Raw genomic sequence first — 18,431 nt, 5'->3', positions numbered from 1 at the left:
AGATCTTGTAAGGCTCAGATCAGGAGGTCACCATGAGAGCCCCCCTCTGAGTAAGAGGCCTTTTTTTGTTAGTTTGAAATCTTTTTTGTGTATTGCAACTGCAATAATAATAATAATAATAATAATAATAATAATAATAATAATAATAATAATACAGTTGGAAGGGATCTTGGAGGTCTTCTAGTCCAACCCCCTGCTCAGGCAAGAAACCCTATACCATTTCAGACAAATGGCTGTCCAGTCTGTTCTTAAAAACTTCCACTGTTGAAGTATTCACAACTTCTGGAGGCACTGATTAATTGTTCTCATTGTCAGGAAATTTCTCCTTAGTTCTAAGTTGCTTCTCTCTTTGATTAGTTTCCATCCATTGCTTCTTGTTCTGCCTGCTCACAACATTCGTTTTGCACATGGAAATAAAAATTAATGTATGCAATAAAATAGCCCAATGAAAAGAAAGAGAAGACCTCTGCGTTAAAAAATATATATGACAATTCAATCCACTTATTATCACTTTCCCCATTATCACCTTTTCCTCCCATCAGTATTTTCCCCTCCCATGTTATAAATCCTAGCTGAAACAGAGAAAAATGTGATATTAAAAAGAAAACAGAAAAAACTGATATAAAAAGGAGACTTTGCTAGAGACAATTTATAAACCTATACCTAATAATACTTATAACTTGTAAGTACAAGATGCCAAAACTGAAAGTAAAAAGGTAACTTTTTTTTTAATTGTGCTTAACTTGGGGGTTTCATAGGTAGCCCAAGTTTTTTGACAACAATATGGAAATGGTTTGCCATTGCCTTCTTCCGGTAATTTTTTTTTTTAAATCTTCCTTATATAGTCTACATGGTATTTTCCAATGGCCTTCCATCTAAATCAAGGATTTAGATGGGATGCCATTAGCTTTTTTTATATAAAGGGTTTACTTAGCTTTTTTTTAAAAAAAGTTTCAAACATCTTTTATTTCTTGAACATGAAAGGCAAGTCTAAAATATATATAAGCAAAAAACCCCAAAACATTTCCATAAAAATGTCTCTTGGGGCAGTGAAGGTAAAACTAGTGGGCCAGAAAGCTTTTAAGGAAATGTAGAGTCAGAAAGGACAGCTAAACAGAAAGAACAACTGGGTCTAAAAATCTAGAACTATCCTAGTTGAGTCCAGCCAAGGTCAGGTAAGGGCTGCCTGCAATTGTGGCAGATCACAAGCATGCCAACTACTTTTGCAGTTGTGAATTCAACCCTCCTCGGGGTTAAAATATGATTCAGCATATCATACAAACTAAGAAAAATGGGTTGAGAAACCATGATTGTATCCATTGTGAATAAGCATGTCCTATGAAAACAGTTGCAGTGAACTATGAAGGTACATGCATGATTGAAATGTTTTCCTAGAAAATTCTGATTTCTACATTGATTTTATTTTCTATATGTACTTTTCAGTTGCTGTTTCTTTTTAACATCAGTTAAAATGTAGTGTGTGCCATTTTCTTGATAACCCCAGTTATTTTACTAGGTTAGTTAAAATGTAGTGTGTGCCATTATCTTGATAGCCCCAGTTATTTTGTTAGCTTGGAGAATGCAGCATGAGCATCTACTCTGAGTGAGAGAGAGAGAGAGAGAGAGAGAGAGAGAGACCTTTTCACCTCAGAATTAGGCTACCAAATTGGAGTTACAAGAATTCAGAGGATTATTTGATGACAAAAAAAAAAAAAAAAAAAAATGAGGTAGAATTTCCTCCTTCAACTTTGCTGCCTTGGATTGGCTTGTCCTGTGTTTTCCCCTTTAGTAAGTCCTCATTTCTAGAGACAAGCACCACAATGAGTTACTAAGCGCTCCTTCTGCGACGCTTCATGTATCTGCTCCGTTAATTCCCACCACCACAGACGAATTGTTTTTCTTTTTCTTCGAGGAAAAAAAGCCTACTGAAAGCACACGATTTTAACCTTAGAGGTGTGCCGAAGGTGGAAAGAGAAAACGGTGCAAGTGGGGGTAATCCTTCTTCCAGCTCAAAATAATCAATCGCCCATTTGCTGGGCAATACCTAGTGGTCCGCTTACTTTCAAGATTAAAGTCTCCAGAAGGCAGTTAAGTTATTTTCATATTCGATCAGTCGTTCTCTCAGGCTGTCTCCTAGCTGCATCGGCGGTACGGTAAGTCAACAGATTTCTTCTTCTTTTTTTTTTTATGAGAGAAAGGATGAAATCTACTCGGTTCTATTGGGAAACAATGCCACAACCCCCGGCGCGCGCTGTGCGTCCGCTCCCCCCCCCCTCCCGCACTGCCAAAGCGCCCGAGCGCGAGACCACATTCCCCGAACACAACTCGCGCTTCCCACTCTCCCGGAAACCCAAGCTGCTGAGGAAAAGAGAGAGGAGGCGACCACGGGGGTCCTTCCTCCGTTGATTGGTCCGCACCTCCGGCTCCCTGAGAGCTGAAAGAGACGGCGATTGGCTGCTCGCGCCTGTCAGTCGCCGAGGGCCAAGTTCCATTGCTGGCTGGGCGTGCGGTGGGAACTGCTGCTGCCGCTGCTGCTGCTGCTGCCGCGGCGGCTGGTGCAGCTGCGGGAAGCTGGCTGGCTGGCTGTGAGGCTGCCGATGGCGAAGTGATGCTGGCTATATGGAGACTCGTGCAGCGCAGAGGCTGCAGGAAGACAAAGGCTGGCTACAGGAGCTGGAGCTCCGCTGAAGCCTCCGCGCCGCTAACCAGGCGAAGGCAGCCCAGCCCCATCGGTAAAGGTTAGCTCCGTGCACGTTACCCGCCTCTCGCTTTGTGTGTATGTGTGTGTGTGTGTGTGTGTGAATACGCGCGCGTGTACGTGATGGGTCGAATCCTTCAAGCGGTGCGTCCGTAGATCCCGAAGGGCTGGACTCCCAGCGACGCAGGGCAAGGGATCAGCTCTCTACGGGAGGAGGGGGGGGCGTTGTGTAGAAGCGGGGCGAGCGAAATGGCTGAGGCTCCGGCGTGGGACTTAAGTCAGTGGTGACCGCTGCCGGCCATGTGCACCTGAAGATTTTTCCCACACACACACACTTCGCGAGCCAACTGCCTCCGGCATTCTCTTGGTCTCGGATGCCCTTCAGGAAGCCTCGCTGCAGAGGAGTGAGATCCAGGCGAGCGCCGCCGCGCTCAGCCCGGGCGAAGCGAATCCGCACCAAAGGGGGAGGGGGGGAATCAAAAATCCAAGAAACCGGCCGATTAAACTTTATTGGCCTAATTAAACGAGGCTCGGCTTGGAAGGCGGCGAACCTCGGATGTGCGATGCCCTCGGCGCCTGGCAGTAGAGAGAGAAAGAAGACATGGGGGGGGGGGAGGATGCGCTTCCCGCCGAGCTGAGGGAGAACCTAAGCTGAGCGCTGCCTGCTCAGGTGGAGAGGCTGAGGTGAGTTGGGGGCTCTGAGCTCAGCGCCCTCAGCCACGTCGAGCAGTCGGGGACCGTCGCGGCGATTTTCTCGCTGCTCGGAACGCAGAAGAGTTGCAAGAGGCGAAGCCCCTCTCGCTTCCTTCTGCTCCTTGCGCCGCTTCCTAAGCTGTCAGGTTTCGGGGATCAAGTCAACGAATTTGCGGGCGCTCCCGCGTGTGGGAGAAGCGAGCTGGGTGAGGGCGGCGGGAAGAGTTTGAGCGCGAGAGAGTTGAGAAGTACCGTGACTTTCAGCTGTGAGCTGTCAGTTCGCCCCAGTGGGATGCCGGCTTCTTTTACCAGACCGCCGGGCTTGACTTTCCAAAGTGTTTGGGTTGTCAGGACAGCCTGTCCCTTTGGCCGTCAGAGTTAACTGCTGGGAAAATAGCTTTTGTTTGTTTGTTTGTGTCAGGAAGACAGATTAAGGAAATCGGTTTAACTTCTTCCCTCCCCCCCCCTTTTAACATCATCCCACAGGAGGGCTGGGTGGTAGGAAATCTCATATAAATCAGGTTTTGTTTTAAATGTTGCAGAAAGGAATTATTGGCGGAGATATTGCAATTCTGCAAATGGGGGGAGGGGGAGAAGGTTGCCACATTTGTTCATTTTCTAAGCTGGAAAACAACACTTTAGAGACGGGTCCTTAGAGGTGTGTGTGTGTGTGTGTGTGTGTGTGTGTAGAAAAATTGCCAAATGAATCTCTTAGCACTGTGGAAGCAGATCTGTTGTGATGCGCTCTAAGCTTTTGAGGGCAGCAAACCCCCACAGTCTTAAGTGTATTCATGTGGTGGAAGTTCAAAAGGATTTGCTGTTGCCTAAGTGTGCATCGGGTTGCATCTGTAACCAGATTCCTGGCATTGACTCTGGCAAGTGAAAGGTTAAACAGAATGAATCGTTAGTCTTGTTGTTTTACTTAGATATTTGCAACCTGATTGTAAGCACTTTTACTCAAAAGTGAATTCTATTTAGTTCCCTGAAACTTACTGCTTTATAAATCTAATTGGATATGCAGATTGAGTCATTTAACTACTCAGCATTCTTTGGGGGTGAATGGAAAGGCTAGTGACAATAATGAAGAGAAAAAAACCCTATTACATGAATATCCGGAAGGAAAAAAAAAAACAAGTAGCAATTTAAAAAGGTATCTGCCCAAGATCTGTATAGGAACTAGCAACATTATTCCATTCTTGGGGGCAGAATATTTATTTAAAGAAATTTTTGTGCCCTTGAATTGATAACAGTAAAACAGAGTGTAGTTTTAGACTTTTCTCAGATGTAAGATCTTTTGTTCAAAGGGAGTTACTTCTTTGCTGCATTAAACACTTCCAGAATACACCCAATAAACATTAAGCCAGACAAGCTGAATTTGTGTTTTTCGGGATATTTATGGTCATTTTACAGAGTACAAGCAAAATTGTAAAATAAAACTTCTTGAGAACTTGTTGGGTGCTATATTGTTCTAGTGGTTATAATTCAGTGCATATTTACTAGGAATTTACCCCATTAAATTCACTGAAATTTACTTACCCTGAGTAAATAAATGTAGTGAAAAAAAGGGATTTTGGATTGGTTTGAGGCTTTATTTTAGCTTGACTATTTTGTTCATTGCTTTCTAAGAATGAATAACTTTATGATGAAAAACATTAACTCTCCAGCGAAGTACTAAACTTCATAATTATGAGATGAAATATAATTTTATGGACCAAAGTGTTTAGGTTCAATAAATCCTTTTGCCAGTGATGCAGTTTGAAGCAAGACTATGGATGCATTGGGGAAAGTTTAATATATCTGCAGTCCTGCAGCTAATGTGAAGTCTAATCTCTATATTATTTCAGATGTTTAATAAATGAGGAATTGTGACCTGCAGAAGCCTGAGCCATATGCTTTTTTTAAAAAAAAAATAATTGTAGGCAATCTACATGAAGCATCAGGACAGATTTGTTTCTCTATCCTTAAATGTATCCTGAGTTTATATAATCTCATTCCATTTTGTATATATCTTCCTTTTTTTGAAGTGGTTCTATCCATGTTTTGCCTAGTCATCTGACTTGTACAGATTTTGATTAATTATGGTAATATTTATTTTTTGCAAATCAAGTTCAAGTCATGATCTGATGACAGCTCAGACTCTAATTTGCTTATTTCAGGTTAAGGTACAGGTTCTCATCTTTAATGACTGCATTGTTTATTGACCATTTGAAGTTATGATGATAGTGAAAAAATAATGTTATGACTACTCCCTATATCAGTGTTTCTCAACCTTGGCAACTTGAAGATATGTGGACTTCAACTCCTAGAATTCCACAGCCAGCAAAGCTGGTTGTGGAATTCTGGGAGTTGATGTCCACGCATCTTCAACTTGCGAAAGGTTGAGAAACACTGCCCTACATTTATGACCTCCACAGGTCTGTAAAGCAAAGGAATGCTAAAGTAAGATGATAAGCATGATCAAGATTTCACTTAGTGACTGCTTCACTTAACAACCAAATGTCCAATTGTGATTACTAAATGAGGACTACCTGCCTTGTATTAGACACAGTAATTCTGGTATCAAGGAACAACTATTTTACAAGAAGGAAGGAACGAGAAAACCCCACAATGTACTAATAGTCCTCGAAACACTGATCTTTAAACTAAGATCTTTATGTTAGTTAGATTTTTAGCTCATAGTAATTGATAATATTAATTTACAAAGCTGTGTCTACTCAGAAGTAATCCCATTTGAGTTCACTAAAACCTATTTCCAGATCAATGCATTCTAGAATACTATCTATTGACACTACTGAGTTTTGAAATAATCCTTTGAAATATGGCAGGGCAAGCAGTCAAATTGCCATTAATATTGCATCACTGTGCTTTTGTACTAATGATGCTTTTAAAGGTGGATTGTAAATATTAAGAGTAAATTTTAATCTTGGAAGTCTAAACTTTACCCTTACTATTTACAATCCAATTTATGCACAGAGAATTGTTAAAGAAGCATAATCTGTATGTATCTATCGATAAAACACAGCTCCTAATGGAATAATCTACTCCTTTTTCCTTTCTTACTTGTGCCCCAGATCAGGTTTAGAAAGCTGAGGAGCTGCTATGTCAGATTTAGGGTTCAAGTGAGAGATCCTGGAGGTGAATGGGCCAGAAACCTTGTTCAGTGAGTGAATTCTGCTCACATAATGTTGGATGTTTGAAAATTCTGACTTAGCTTTTATGTTAGCAACCAGGTACACTGAAGAATTATGCACACCTTATATTATTCCCATGTCTGTATTATTTTCTCTTGCCCTACACCACAGGGAGTATGTCAGATTTTCTAATGATTTAGTAAATGAGAGGGTTTTTTTTCTCTTTAAAAGACCAATTTCTCTTATGTCTTGCCTTATACATTACAATGACATCCATTTGAGTACTACCTTTTCCTATTAAGAAACTTATTTTTCAGTACAATTATTCTTATGAATATATATGACATCCCCAGCTATTTTATTTTTATTTATTTTGCTAATATTTGCTTGGCTTTTTTAGCCTACAAAAACCTAAACTGCAATTAAGAGTCAAAACATAGCAATAAAACCATAAATTGAAACAAAAACAATTCATAATCAAAAACCTTACAATTTAAAATGTCTCGTGATGACTTTTTTTTTTAAAAAAAAACCTCACTAAATCAGTCAATAAAGTAGGTTTGAAAGCTGGCAAAACTCTGTTAAGAAAAATGATACAAGGAAGGAACATCACTAACTCAAACTAGGTGGGTAGGTAGTGAATACAGTATTTCAGTCTTACATTTTTTTTTTACAGATCAAGTGAAAGGCAAAACTGCTTTATGATAGCGTTCTTACATTTGGTGTTTTAAGTTGCTGAAAAATTCACCTGAATTAGCTATAAAATGTAGATAATACCTATTGTATTTAAAAAAAACTGGTTATTTTTTAAAGAAAAACACTCTATAAAGAACAAAAGGTTAATATGTTTATTTAATTTTGCACTTTCCTCCACAATAATGAGGTTGATTTATTTTATCTCTATGAAACTTTGTATTTCTTAATATTGCATAATTGGTTTCAGTTCTCTCTTTTAATGACATGCAAAATAATGCATATATAAATGTCATTGGATAATTTGCAAACTGCTATATTTATTTTAGAACAAAACTACAGCCTCTCTGGATTGTGTGCATTTTATTGATTAGTGCAGGAAGGAGCTTCTAAACATCTATAGCTTTTTTGTTTTGTTTTTGTTTTAAATCTGGACTGAAACAGTCATTCTAGCGTATGCCATCCTGCTGCCTGACTTAATTGTCCAAATAAAGATTATATCACAGCACTAAAATATCACTGGTGGAATTGGTAGTGATAAAGTGACAAGCATGAAGAAAACAAAATCTGGAACTCAACAGGATGAAATATAACATGTGTTCTTAAGGCACGTATCATAATTTTTGAGATTTGGTATCTTTTTTTACCAAATCCATTCATGTCTTCCCTTTTCAAATGTGACTAAAAAGACCCAATCAGAGACTGCTTAGTCTGAAGCTAAGAGGGACATTTCTGGAATGGGAAAACTTCTGAGAGATGGAAAGTCCTCCTTTTCCTGCTCTCTGATGTCAGAAGAGCAACAGAAGGACTTGAATGGAGGGTAGTCTGTCCAATATTTGCTGAAGAAGACATGAACATTCCTTTTCCTCCTCCTTCCAAAATCCCTGGACAAGAGAAGGGACATGGAGAGGGGTTTGGAAGTGAGGAGAAGATGGAAACAGAAAACCTTCTGGTTGCCTTGAGAAATGAAGGATTGATTCCGTCAGTGGAAGTAGAAGAGTATGTCATAGTAGAGGTAGTTCTCAACATATGACATTCCTCCAAAAGGTACTTATGACCCAGTTCTGAAGTTCTGACAGGTGTCCCTCCAGTCACATGACCACAGTTCAAATGCTCAGCAAGTGACCTGCATTTATTGTCATTTGCAGCATTCTGTAGTCTGCGTGTCTATTGGTGGCGGATTTGTCTGTATGCCAAGTTTTCAGGAATTTTGTAGTGATTTTGGATTTAGCTTGATCTATGATGGTTGTTTGCTTACAGATGTTTCATTACCCAACTAGGCAATATAATAATGAGAGCCAGTTTGGTTTAGTGGTTAAGATACCTGGCTAGAATCAGGAGTTCAAGTCCTGCCTTAGCCATGAAAACCATCTGGGTGACTTTGGGCCAATCCCTTTCTCTTAGCCCAATCCAACAATAGAGTTGTTGTTGTGTGGAAGAATAAGAGGAAGGAATATTGTGTATGTGTGTTTGCTGCCTTATTTATGAAAATAATAAAGGAGGATATAAATAAATAAATATCTTCAGTGCAAATAAGCATGGTGTTTGCTCTGTTTATATACAGTAGCATGCCTGCCAGTGTTGGTGGGGGTGGGTGACTTTCTTATCAATAGTTCATTGATTAGGATATTGTTTTTTGTTTGATTGTTTGTCTGGTCTGAATCCCTGCTTATATGGATGCTTATTGCTGGAGAGGATTTGTCCTGGCCCTTTTTGTTTCCTTCTTAGCTTTTTATTGTCTAATTTGAATGATGTGTAAATGTAGTTTATCTTTATGTATCTATTGATGGCTAATTTGTCTGAATACCAAATTTTGGGGAATTCTGCAGTGTTTTTGAATTTAATTTGATTTATGGTACGATGCTCATAGTTTCCAAGCTGAAACTATGATTGAGTGTGTCCATGTTGTAAGATTAAGGATTTTTTTTATCATGGCATTTGATTAATAGTTGGTGTTCTTGGATGTACTGGGCTAGTCTTTTGCCTGTTGGTCCTACATAGTGGATGTTACACCAACTAGCAGAATGCATCCATGAACATTCAACTAGCTGTTAATAGACACAATGAAAACCCTGAATCTCACAACATATGGATAATCTCAACCATAGTTAGTTTACTTTCCTACTTCCCAAATGTGACAAACAGCTTGTGTTTCTAGTATTGAGCCATCATAGCAAGGTGTTCTGCACATACTTTCCCAGGGTAAATACATCTAGAATCCCCCAAAATTCCTTGATTCGGAATATGTCTCTTAATTTAAGATCAGTTTCTTATCTGCATAGCTCCTTCTCAAATTAAAGTCATTTCCAAAGTAATTACTGGGATAATGCCCTATCCAAAATACCCTCAGTCTCTGTGTTATTCCTGATTCTTCCAAACTCACAGTCACCTAATTTTTCATGCATCCATCTTACGTAGACCTTAATAGGTTTTGCTGAAAGTATGTCAGATTTTTTTTTCCTGCAGTGAGGAGATAGCCATCTTTATTTAAGGCAGCAGTAAAAACTTTCACTTTGGAAAAAGTTTACAAAAGTGCTCTGCTTGAGGTTGCATGGCATAAATGCTGGATTTCTCCAGCTATGTGCAATTTGGTAGCAATTCTGTAGGAAGAGAAGCTGTTGTTCCAGTAGCCCATCCAGAACAAGACTCTTGTGGGGATGATTTTGGCACACTAGGACTATAATCACTAGGAGTTCAGGCTTCATGTGGGAGTTGTGTTGAGGACTCTGCAACATTGTCTAATATGACATTATATTTACAATTAAGCATTCCAAATTATAGAATATTTCTGTGAGCTGCTAGTATTATGATTGTAAAATACATGTAGTCCTTGATTCATGACCACAATTTAGGTCAGAATTTCTGTTGCGAATCAAAACAATTGCTAAGTGAGTCAGCTACCTTTTTTTCCACAGTTGGTAAGTTGTTAAGTGTAGCGTGTGGTTGTTAAGCCAATCCCCTATTGACTTTTCTTATTGGAAGCCAGCTGGGAAGGTCACAAATGGTGACCATATGATCCTAGGATGCTGCAACCATCATAAATACATGCCAAGTGTCCAAAGTTTGATCACATGACTGTGGAGATGCTGTGATGGTCATAAGTGTGAGGACTGGTTGTATGTCACTATTTTCAGTGCTGTTGTAATTTTGAATGGTTGCTAAATGAATGGTTGTAAGCTGAGGACTATCTGCAGGTGATTGTGTAAATTGTCCAAGTAAATGAAAATTCAGTTTGATTTATTTACAGCACTGTAACTGATATATAAATTGCTCATAATCCTTAATGTGCTTTTATTAGCACAGGACCAAACTCCTTAGCTAACTCCTGCTTGTTTCTGAATTTCTTCTTGCCTCCTTAAGATGTGGGTTCATTCTCCTGTTCATTGATTAGGACCACATTTCATTACTGTGCCAAACAATGCAGAACGGTTCTTTGGCAGATAAATGTTCAGAAAAAAACCCCCAAACTTCTCTGAAAGTTCCATATTGAAAAGTGCAATGTAAAATGCCAGATACAATGACTGTGCTAAGCTATGATTAAAACTAAGTTTCAGTCAAGCTTGTTGAATAACATATAGGTACTGGATTCACATATTACTGCTAAACCCATTTTTTAAATTATATTTTTTATTAATTTTTTACACAAGCATAAGTCATTCAATAGTTGGTAAACAGTGTGATGTCTGGTTACATTTGTAAAACAGTCCTTAACAATTGCTTTCTATAGTCTGTATTCCATATATTAATTTTGTTTACTTTCCTCTTTCCCTGAAATATCCTTTTTTGCAAACATTGCCTTAATATAATTCTTGTTGTTTTAATAAATGACAATTTAGTATATGTTTTTTCCAATATTCCTAAAAAATAATCAACATTTCTTTTCTTTCCATTTATTTGGATTGCCTTATCATCAATCCTTATCTTAGTGCTAAACCCATTTTAAGACCAAATGAAAGAAACTGCATTATGGCTTGTGAATCTGGGCAATGTCATTTGGGATACCAGACAGCTTGTTTGCTCACAAACATCTAATCTGGTTTCCATAGTTATGGAGGTCAAAGTTAACAAATTCAGTTTTGGACATCTATTAATTTGATGAGACAAAAGAATGTACAGGTAGTTCTCAACTTACAACCACTATTGGGATTGGAATCTTGGTCACTAAGTGAAGTGGTTTTAATTAAGTGAGATGTCCGCATGACTGCTTCGCTCAATAATCCCATCCCAGCACTCCTGGTTGCAGTTGTTAATTGATCTCCCAGGTCATTAAGTGGATGGAGCAAAAGAGATCCTCCTAGCAGGCAAGCCTTTCCCACTCAGATGTTCTGGCACCTGCTGAAAGGTTTCAGTGCCCTTCTGTGGATTCTAGTTATGGAGCCAAAATCTTCAGGATTTCAGCTTCATTTCCATAGCCTGCCAAAGGATTTCCTCTCCCATCCATGCATGGAGGAGAAATCATTCCTGGGGCTGTAGGAATGGAGCTGAAATCCTCAAGATCTCAGCTCTGTTCAAGAGCCTGCAAAGAGATTTCAGCTTCCCTATTTCCTCTCTGCTTGCAACCTTCTCTGCTGGCTTCCTCATTGACTTTGGGAAACTGGCAGAGAAGATTGCCAATGGCGATCAAATGATCGTAGGGCACGTGGCAGTTAATCATAGATGTAAGTTGGTTGCCAAGTGCCCTAAACAACATTTTACAATAGCTGGAAGTGCCTTACTGGCCTAAAGCACTCTTTCCAATGTCACCATAAATTTGAACAGTCATCAAACAGCTGATCATAAATCAAGGTCTACTGTACTGATATTCACTTGGAAGATAATGTAAATCAGTCTTTGGTTAAGGCCGGTCTGAATGAATTTCATATTTTGATTCAAAATATGAAATCAAGCACATGACATACTATCATGCAATGGACTACCTAATGCAATTCTTTTCATGGTTACGGAGAAATATATCAAAATACCTTCACTAGAGTTTGTTACCTAATATTTCTTAGCCTAGCATCCTCCATATGTTTCTAGGAGAGGTAATGCCAGCACGTGGAGGGGATAATCGGACCGAGGAAGGCTGTTCTAGCCATTACATTGTAGGAGTGTAGCCTTAGAAGATACAGCACAAATGAGGGTGAAGGTTCATTCTCCGAGCTTGTGGGTTGGTTTCCAAACGTTTCATTACCAGGCTAGGTAACAGCTTCAGCAGAGTTTAGAGGATGCCAGTGTCAGTGTTCTTCTGCCTATAAGGGCTTCAGGTGCGGGTGTGTCAAGTGATGGGTCTTGTGATGGGCCAGGTGTGAGTCATCTTGTGATGGGGAGTTTACATCAGGTCAGGGTCATTGGGAGCTGAACTGCTGGTGGGAGGGGGAGGGGGGTCTTGCGTGGGTTGGTTGAGGGCCGGTGCTGTCTCAGGTTGGCTGTGTGGTTGATTTGGATTCTGAGGGGTTCGTAGGCTGGTTGTAGGTCGATGTGCCTGTGGATGGAATTGCTTGTGGAGTGCCAGGCTTCGATGAACTCACAAGCGCGGCAGGTGGTAGCATGGCCAATGATTTTTGTGTTTCTCCAATCAAATTGGTGTTGTTTGGTGTCGGTGTGGGTAGAGATATAGCACAAAACTCTGACCATTCAATGCCTGCCCAGTGACAGAGAAATTAAAAAGATCAAATTAATTAATCAAGAAGTTTAAATTTTAATCACTGAGAATTGAAACTAAGATTATGGTTATATTTTTTCTAGAGACATTGTAATAGGAAAAGAAAACCTGGACAAAATTTCTTTTTTCTTTTTTTTTTCTGACTGGTTATGGGACTAATCTTATCTCATCATCTGTAAAGTGTTTAGATTATAATGTCATCTGGGTTAAAGCTTTAATTCAAAAGAATTAACCAAAAAGATTAACTGAATTTTAAAAGCATTAAACAAAACAAAAATATTTGACTGATAGGTATACCATTATATCTTTATCAGGGTACATCCACAAAGCTGCATTAATGTATCCTCCACCTGACCTTGAGGTAGGAAAAAAATATCCTAGTATAAAAACCACAGCTAGTTTCATCTCTCTTTTTTTAACTACATCATAGTAATGAAGCTAATAGTGTTCCTACCATCCAGAATACATGGTAGTTTTAAGAGAACGATTAGTAAAGCCCTGGAATACTAGAATACCTTTTTAAAAAAGTCTCCGTTTTGAAGTGTGCTCCATTCCATTCTCACATGCAAGATGCCAGAAGATGCTTATAGGTAGTCCTCAAATTACAACTTAGTGCAGTGGTGGCGAACCTATGGCACGGGTGCCATAGGTGGCACTCAGAGCCTTCTCTGTAGGCACGCGCACCGTCGCCCAAGTCCTAGGCCTTCAGCTGGGTTTTATAAAACCTTTTTGCTTTAGGCCTCCGCTGCCATGTGCAAAAAAAAAAAAAAAAGGTTCAGTCAGTCAATTTCAACTTCTTGCGGGAAAAAAAAAGATCTTGCAAAGTTGGAATTGATTGATTGAACTTTTTAGTCCCACCCAGTGTGCCATTACCATCGCAGCCACGCCCACCCAATGGGCCACACCCACCCAGCACTCGACGATGCATAAGTGGGTTTTGGGTTGCAGTTTGGGCACTCAGTCTCTAAAATCACTGACTTAGTGATTGTTCAAAGTTACAGCACATCCCCAGAAAGCTACTTATGGTCCAGATTTTTATTGGGCTTTTCACTGTGTCCTCTTCTTTGGTTTTACAATGTGTAGCTTACTTATTGGAGATGTTATTGCTTTAGTATTAAACTTAACAGATTTTACCTAGCTTACCTCTATTTTGGATGATAGAGCGTTTAGGTTTTGTGGGGCTGATGATTTTTTTTTAATTTGCTGAATGAGGGGGGTGTTATTTTGCCTTATGATTAACTTACCTATGTGAAGCCACAGTATGATCATACGAAATATCTGGAAGTGGCAGTTGCTACAAAATGCCTTTATTGAAAAATCTCCACTGATTGCCAGTGGCTTTTAAAATGTAGTTAAAGTTACTGGTGTTACACAAAGTAAGCCTTTTAGGACTTTAAGTTTATCAGAGAAACTACCTCCTCATAATACCATTATGTATCTATGTAGCCATTAAGAGTAAAGCTTTGTGTATCTGACATGCAATCCTCCCCCAGGTCACAGAAGCCATGTGTGTTCCCCATTTTTTTTTTTTTTAGAAATCTCTGGAAATAATATCTTCCCTTTCTTTCCTCTTTTCCCTTTACTTTTTGTGTTTGCTACAGCAGATGGCAGCACCTTACTGCCCTTGAGTGATCTCAAAAAATGTTAACAGGGTCCCAGACTGGTTAGCATTTAGATAGAAAACTGCTTCAAAATCTCAGGTCTGTGGGCTAGACTGATACATTTAAAAAGTAACCTGGAAGAAAGCAACGGCAATGTTTGCACCAAAGGCCAAACTTAATATAAGAGAGAACATTTTAATGGTTTTACTTTGTTTTAAACAATATTAAATTATATGGAAGTTTGCTCATTTAAAGTCGTCTAATTGCTATGTTCCAGCAGGAACAAAGTAGCAGATCAGGATTATTTAATATATTACGGGATGCCATCTGTATGTAACTGCAGACATTTTGGGGATTCATCTAGAAAATGAGACCGGGAGTTGATTTGGGCTTCTGAGTCCTAACACGTTTCTCATGGTTCTCATCTATGTATTTCAATCCTAATATAGAATTTCAGCCGTCCAAATTGTCTATGGAAATCCTCAGTCATCCATGTCATAGTTGTCTCAAAGGTTGTTGTGTTGTTGTTTTTTTCAAAAGGCAGTTGGACTTATTTTCTTTGAGGAAGAAGAAAAAGATGTTTCACTTCTCAACCAAGAAGCTTCTTCAGTTGTGGGGGGATTAAAGGATAGGTTCTGACAGGATGGTGGGGGGGGGAGTAGAAGAATTGTATTTCTTTGTGATCTGGTTGTTAGCACTCTCTGAGAGAGCCATTGAGGCCACTTGGGGGTTTATCTTTGCCCTCAGAACCATCTGCATCAGAGGGCAAATGGCTGTGGAACCTTCAAAGGAGTGTGTTGTAGACTGGAAATAAGTGGTGTCATAGTCCTCCCCTTCTGTTGAGGGAAGGCTGTTGAGTTCTAACATAGATAAACTCTTTTACCCCTCTTTCTATCCAAAATGTGGACTTTGCTGTCTTCAAAAGAGTAACCTTTGTCTTTCAAATGCAGATAGACCACTGACTCTTGTCCTGATGGGTCTGATCTCCTACTGAGTTTGTGAAATGGTTGTTTTGTTTTGTTTCATCCAGCTTGCACAGAGACTCTTAGGAGAAAAACATGGGGGGGGGGAGAAGAATTTTAGAAACAGTGATATACTTGGAAGTATTCTACTGCAACTGACTTCGATCAATTCCAGTATATTTGCATAGTCAAAAGCATCTTGTATTTAATTCTCTGCCTGAGATCTTTCAAATGTTGGATGAGCTTGAGTGACAATCTGTGTCACTTCTACATCTTGCTTGCTTTCTTGTTCTTGACTGATGGTACAGAACTTTAAATGCCTGTATATTCCTACATCAGCTGAAGGATGACATGTAATACAAATGACAGGTGTACAGGAAAGGGTAGCATTTAACTGTTAATAAAAACTATGATATGCTTGAAAATATGATTGTTGATACATTTTAATGTACCTGTGGTATGATTTTGTTCTGGATAAAGAGCTGGAAATACAGTATGACATTTTAAGACAGCATTGGTGAAGTTTACTAAGACACAGCAGGAGAAATAATGAAATTGATTGCCTAATCATTTTGTTCTTTAATAAGTTTTACAATGACTGCAAAGAGATTGGCAAAATGTTTCACACATTTCAGAGAGTATCAGCAGGCAACAAATATTATAGATTGATTCAACGTAGTTTGCTTTGCAAATCTAGAATTAATTTAACATTAACATATGGATGGGTGTATGAAAACAAGGCATGTATTCAGGGATTTGGCCATAAAAACTTTTAAATACCATGTCAAATCCAAAATGTTTTAAACACAAGATAGAATCCAGACAATAATTAAAACAAATAATTGAAACAAAACATTGAGTTTCTTTGCTAGCAGATATTATTTTCTCTTTGCATATGTCCCCAGATCTGCTATAGATTAATTAGTGAACCACTGCAGCCCTAGTAATTGCAATAAAAAAAACAGGGAACTTTTCTGTTGAGATGCGTGTAATTAGGCATATTTGGAACACTATTTTGGAGAAATCTGCAATTTTCTTCCTTTGAGAAATAATTCTTGCTGTCAAAAATAAAAATGAAGGTTACAGTTCTTGCAGCAAGATCTAAATTATCTCATAGTTACATGAAATAATCATACTGGGAATAGAACCATCACCTGTAACACGCTAACTGGAATGGCTACATGACTTGAGTAGCACTGAAAGAAAGCATTATAGAAAAAGCATGTGAGGTGGCAGTGTTTGTTTTATAGAAGAATCTGGTCTATTTATAATTACAGGTATACTAGAGGATGAGGGATCCCCATAGAGGAAGCATTTTAATGATCTAATTATGGTCCAGTTTTTTTTAATAACCGTTGAATATTATTTTTCCCTTCTCCACGTACCAGACTTATTGGATGTTTTCCATGCCTTCTTGTTTACTGGTTTAAGATGGTTTGCCCTTCATCCCAGTATTCCTCATTCCATCTGCAATTACTGCTTCAATCTGTACAAGAGAAGTCTTTCTTTGTGGTAGCATCTTGTTTCAGGAACTTTTCCTAAAAAAGGCTTTCTGTTATCTAAATTGATGCCATTTTGGTTTTCCAAACATTTTAAACATTGTAAAAAAAAATATTGGAGACATACCACTTGTCTCTTTGAGGTGACTTTAATTCTATTATTTTCTAAGAATATGGGTTATAATATTATAGTAAGTATAACAATAATTGCAAATTAAAAAAGCAAATTAGTGATGTTATTAAAAAATAATACACGAGTAGGCATTCTAAATGTTCTAAACAGTGACAGCTTTTGAATTTATTGTTTATACTTTATTGATCTCTAATAAAATACATTAATTTTATGAACCATAGTAGTTCCATATTTTTGTAATTGAATCCATATATTTTGGGTTTTTTATGATTTTCAGTTTGATCAATGTTAAGTTATAGTAATAAAGTTACATGATGTTTTACTGATTTTCAACAGCAAAGAAGGAACACTTTAGGACTTCATTATAATAACATTGATCATCATAATAAATTAGCATTCTATATTGTTATGCACTGAGAAGTATTGGACCATTTTTACTGGATTTCTAGGCCTGGGTATATATTGGAGACATATTATGATTTCTGTTCTGTTATTATGACATAGTTACCCTTAGGGAACATGGGGTTATTTTTGTAAATATAATTAAAAACATTTCAGTCCAAACTATCTTTGTTCAAGGATTTTTCTTCAGCTGTAGATGGTAAAGAGTTAAATCCCCTTTCCACACCTGCTGCAAATCTGAAAATTTGCATATCTCTCTCTCTCTCTCTCTCTCTCTCTCTCTCTCTCTCTCTCTCTCTCTCCCTCCCTCCCTCCCTCCCTGTCTCTCTTCTCTCCCTTTGAATCATGTTAAATTAAAAGGCATGTTAAATTAAAAGAGCCAGGAGAGACTATTAACACAAAGAATTGTACGATGGGTCTATATCAAATGCATAGAACAGTGATGGTGAACCTTTTAGAAACCGAGTGCCCAAACTGCAACCCAAAACCCACTTATGTATTGTCGGGTACTGGGTGGGCATGACCCATTTGGTGGGTGTGTCTTCGGTGATAACAGCAGACTGGGTGGGACTAAAAAGTTCAATCAATCAATTCCAACTTTGCAAGATCTTTTTTTTCCCGCGAGAAGTTGAAATTGATTGATTGAACCTTTTTTTTTTTTTTTGCACACGGCGGCAGAGGCCCAAAGCGAAAAGGTTTTATAAAACCCAGCTGAAGGCCTAGGACTGGGGCGACAGTGTGTGTGCCACAGAGAGGGCTCTGCTTTCGCCACCACGGGCATAGAACATTTCTACGCCTTTTATTAAAAAGCAGAAATCCACCAATTACAGCCAGACTTAATTAGGGTCTGGGAAATAATCCTCTCTCTCTGTGTGTAGCTGTGACTGACTGACTCTGGAATTCAGATACTGTGAAAATGTGGACAATTGCCAAAATTGATAAAAACTCTTACTTTTTCTACGAAGAAAAAATGTT

At 38.7% G+C, this 18,431-nt stretch overlaps 1 protein-coding gene across 5 annotated transcripts in view; it reads left to right on the top strand.

Annotated features, from left to right (window-relative positions):
• Positions 1 to 2,480: 2,480 nt before the first annotated feature.
• B3GALT1 (beta-1,3-galactosyltransferase 1) overlaps positions 2,481 to 18,431 on the top strand; it is a 403,097-nt gene continuing 387,146 nt past the window's right edge. For 4 of the 5 annotated variants that reach the window (XM_039365430.1, XM_039365428.1, XM_039365429.1 and 1 more), the window contains exon 1: positions 2,481 to 2,738. The gene's annotated coding sequence lies outside the window, so the exon portion shown is untranslated. The remainder of the gene's footprint in view (positions 2,739 to 18,431) is intronic. The other variant, XM_039365432.1, reaches the window with a different exon arrangement.

Source organism: Crotalus tigris, unplaced genomic scaffold (assembly GCF_016545835.1).
Source record: "Crotalus tigris isolate CLP2741 ecotype Arizona unplaced genomic scaffold, ASM1654583v1 scf7180000020074.1721668, whole genome shotgun sequence".
Taxonomy (NCBI): domain Eukaryota; kingdom Metazoa; phylum Chordata; class Lepidosauria; order Squamata; family Viperidae; genus Crotalus; species Crotalus tigris.
This window is presented reverse-complemented; position numbering and strand designations above follow the sequence as displayed.